This window comes from Octopus bimaculoides, chromosome 12 (assembly GCF_001194135.2).
Source record: "Octopus bimaculoides isolate UCB-OBI-ISO-001 chromosome 12, ASM119413v2, whole genome shotgun sequence".
NCBI classification, from domain to species: Eukaryota; Metazoa; Mollusca; class Cephalopoda; order Octopoda; family Octopodidae; genus Octopus; species Octopus bimaculoides.
In genome coordinates, this window is record NC_068992.1 from 2,040,188 (window position 1) to 2,045,080 (window position 4,893).

Consider the following 4,893-nt stretch of genomic DNA (forward strand, 5'->3'; position numbering starts at 1 on the left):
TATATATATATATATATATGTATTGACTATGACGGATAATGCTACACCTGCGAAGTCTTGCATGCATTAATTTCAACTTTTCTCATTAATAACTACTTTGTTTCTTTCCGAGTAAACTGACATCTGACTGTTCACATTGCTTGAAGTAGATTCAGCTGGTTTTCTTGAAAGTTTTCTAACTCAGGATGAATGAGGGCTTAATCTCCTTGAGCCAGAAATAAAAAGACAATCCATGCAAAGGAAACACCATTTATCACCTGCTCCAAAGAAAGCCAAGGTCGTTTCATCTGCAGCGGTGATGGCTTCGGTTTTTTTAAGATGCAAAAGGCATTGTGCTTATTGACTATCTTCCAAAGTGCTACACCATCAATGGAGAGTACTATGCCAACATTCTGAAGCAGTTACAAAAGGCTATCAAGGACAAACGCCTAGAAAACCTGACGAAAGGGAACTTGTTTCAGCAGGAAAATGCACCAGCACGCAAGTCCTTGGTTTCCTTGGCTGCTGTGCGTGACTGTAACTTTGATCTGGTCAATCACTCTTCCTATTCTCCTGGTTTCACCGCATCTGACTATCAACTCTTTGCCAACATGAAAAAAACATTTGGCTGCGAACCAGTATCGCAGTAATGACGACATCATATCTGCTGTAGATGACGCTTTTGACCAGCAGAAGGAAAGCTTCTTCACCAATAGAATCCAGACATGGAAACACCGATGGATAAGAAGTCTGTATTGAAAAATAAACTTCCATCAGAAGATATTGCTTAGCCTACGAACTTTTCAGCCGACTTTTGTGTGGGCGTATATATATATATATATATATATATATATATGCATAATTAGATAGATATATTGATATACATACGTATATACATATAAGCATACATATATATACTGTTTACATAAGTGTGTGTCTGTGTGCGCGCGCGCGGTTTTGTTTACAAGCGACAGAACAGAGTATATCAATTCTAATTCCGTAAGGTTTCTTTTTTCAAAATCCCACCTTCTGGGCAGCATCCTCATCACTTAACGATGAATATTCTCCCAGTAGAATATTAAATTCTAAAACTATGCATTAAATACTATCTCTTGGTTTAGAAGTCTTCCCTCTGGTGATGCCATAAGATTTTTAAAACAAGATATATAAGGAAAGTCTTGGAGATCAAGCAGGGTACCATCAACGATAAGCTATGTGACCTTTCGATGACCTTTGATCGTTTTAGTTTACCATAAATATTTCATCCATCCCCCAAGAATACTGTAAAATATTTGTTCATATAGAAGACCCTCAAAAAGTCCATAAAGCTCGTGTCAGTTTATGAATGTAATATTCATAAACTACGTCTGTTTTTGAGGAAGATCCAAGTCAGAAAATTTCCCGCATTCTCTGTAAGCAACTTTACGTGTCTGTTCACAATTTCACATTCTATAATTACAAGGATCTATAAATACCTGTAGACATTGGTGAAGTGCCAAAAATTCTAAGTGGCTCGTTGGGTTACTGAAATTTTACCTTTCAGATCTCTATACAAAAAATTCCCAATTCGGCAGTAAAATAACATCACTTGGAAATTGTTGCCTCTCTTGGATATGAGCAGATTAAATTGATAATGAAATACTTTCATTCCATAAATATTTCTTTATCGATTACATTTATTTCCATTAAATATTAGCATTGATGCTTCTGTGTCGGTATTTTATATCCGTCTTATAGTGAGTTTCAAATTAAATTTTATACTAATTTATACAGAGAAAAGGAAGTCACTCGATATTAAAACAAAGTAGCTTTATATTGTAAAAAGAAATAAAGCTTATATTTTCAATTTAAGAACAACAAATCAATGATATAAATAAATATTGTTCACGTAGAGTAATAAGAATGTATTTAAATTCTCAATAAGCAGTATAGTCATTTATGTTACTGCAACAAACTCGCTGAAATTATTGTAAGAAACGCTCGAACAACTCTTCGGATGAACCAATTTAAGTGTTTCAATAATTGATATGAAGTAAAATGTACTCAATACTTTTTGATTGAGCTGGTGACGGCGTTGGAGACAACATGGATGAGGAAATTCTTAATGTAGTTCACAATGCAATGGTCAATGGTATTTATCTTTTTTTTACTTGTTTCAGGCATATGATTGCGGCCATGCTGGGGGACCGCCTTGAAGAATTTTAGTCGAAGAACACGACATCTGTACTTATTATTTTAAACCTGCTACTTATCGCAGCGTTCGTTTTTGCCGAAACGCTAAGGATACAGGAACGTAAACACACCAACACCGGTTATCAAGCAGTAGTGAGCGACAAACACAAAGACACAGACAAATACATATATATATATATATATATATATATATATATGACAGGTTTCATTCAGTTTCAGTCTACCAAATCTACTTTCAAAGATTTGTTGGTCCCGAGACTATAGTAGGAGACACTTGCCCAAGGTGTCCGCAGTGGTACTGAACCCTGAACAACGTGATTAAGAAGCAAACTTCTTACCGCACAGCCACGTCTTTGCCTGTCAACAATATAGATTCCAATATATATTAGTTTTAAATTTTGACACACTGCCAACAATTTTGGGTAAGTCGATAAGTCCATTATCTGAACTCAGAACATATAGTGGGAGGAAATGTTGTTTAATGTTTACAAAAAACGTACCTTATTAGGACAATAGTTACTCTTTATTGACTATTAGAAACTGAGTACTTGTTTGTCATTTACGTGCAAAACTGTACCATAATACAGTAAAATGATGTGAATTAGCTAAAGAGTTAACACAGAGGGTTGATTAAAACGCATTATTATTGTTATTGTGGTGGGGCAATGGCCCAGAGGTTAGAGCAGCGGACTGGCAGTACTAGGGTCGCAGTTTCAATTCCCAGACCGGCGTTGTGAGTGTTTATTGAGCCAAAACACCTAAAGCGCCACGAGGCACGGCAAGGGGTGGTGGCAAACCCTGCTATACTCTTTCACCACAACTTTCCCTAACGCTTTCTTCCAGTTTCTGTTGTACCTGTATTTCAAAGGGCCAGCCTTGTCACACTCTGTGTCAGGCTGGATCTCCCTAAGAACTACGTTAAGGGTCCACGTGTCGGTGGAGTGCTCAGCCACCTGCACATTAATTTCACGAGCAGGCTGTTCCGTTGATCGGATAAACTGGAACCGAAGTCGTCGTAACCGACGGAGTGCCACGGTTATTGTTACTGTAGCGAGCAGGTTACAAACTAAACTGGAGGTTCTAACAAGATACCTTTCTTGTTTTCGCATATTTTAAATACTATGAAAAAGCCACGGAGATGAAAATTCTCACTGTAAATTGTTTATGGCAAAAATAACATCGGCAAAATTTATAACGGCAAAAAGTTTTGACAACAGAAATATGTTTAGTAAAATTTCCGACGGCAAAAAGTGTTTACGGTAAAATAGCAGCCACAAAACTTAAACGCCGGTTCTCATTAAAAACAAAACGATTTAGCAGCCAGTTCATGTGCGCACTGTTATAGTGGCAACTGTTTTATTGTGAGGGCGAAACGTACATTAATGGTCTACCTTTCTCTCTCCCTTTTCCATGCTTCCTCTCTATCACCTATGGAAAACATACAGTATGTAATATTTAAAAGCTTCGGATCGGTTTGAAGAGGATATAACACAGCACCTGCCATATCCTCTTTCCTATTTTATTTAAACTTGTTATATACATGTAAGCGTCACATTTTGGTAGGAAGAAGAAGCGGTGAAGGTCATAATTCAAGTGCCGCCATGTTTAACTCTGTAATATTTGAAGCTTTTGTGTTGCTCTACAACCTACACACTATACTAACCTATATCTGAAACGGGTAGAATAAGGGATGTTTAAATCTATATCTACCGTGTTTTAGAAAAGGTTGTAAGTATATTTTCATTAAAAACAATGAAGTTTTCTGAATCCAGGTGTAGGTTGAATGTTTTTTTTTGTCTGGATAAGAGTCGATTAAAAGAAATGATTAGTTTCATCGTTCATAGAGCATCTATTACATCAGCAAAGATGATATTTAAACATCTTAATGGTATTCCAATGGGCGGTAAGTGTAACCCTTTGTTAGCAGATCTATGTGTATCTTCGTGTGAATATAGTTTTCTTAATGACTTATACCGTAGAAACTAGACATGTTTAATCAAATAACCTGACAGCTGCAGCAGTAATTCTTAACTAGTAATTTGGAGAATATACATCTCGTTGCGACTAGACATGGGGACTTGGGAGAAGAAGCTAACTGTGTTAAGATAATTTGTAAGGATAACAGGTTGTGATTAATATTTATAATAAAACTGATAACTTTAATTTTCATATTGCTTTACTTGCCCTGATCACTAAGGAGAGTTCTGCTAAAATTGAGATATAATGTATTTCCTAATCATTAGATAAAGTTGGATTCTAAATGAGACTGGAGCATTTTCCGAAAGAATTAAAGATTAAAGATGCATATGGAATAAGACGTTACATTAGGAAACTAGTGGTTAAATGTTTATCTGTTCCTTGGGGGGACAGTGAAATTTTCATAAAAATCACTGTAGTATTTAGTTTTTAACTTACTATAGATCTAAGAAATGATAACATTGCATTAGTGGTGAATAAAATGCTGCTGTTTTACAGTTTATGGGTACGTTGCCATGTTTTAACGATGCGTCCTGCCTAGCTCTTCGAAACGCCGGTGTTAAAACGGAGGTAGCTGATGAAGTAGAATGTTCTCTATGTGGCTTGGGTGTTTTCTCGTCTCTGTTTTGTTTGCAATGTCCTGTACCCAGATATGCACCTATACATACAGGTGGGTGTCGGTATGCACATACCTGTACGTATATATGCATATACTCATTTACTATTTTTTTATATATATATATG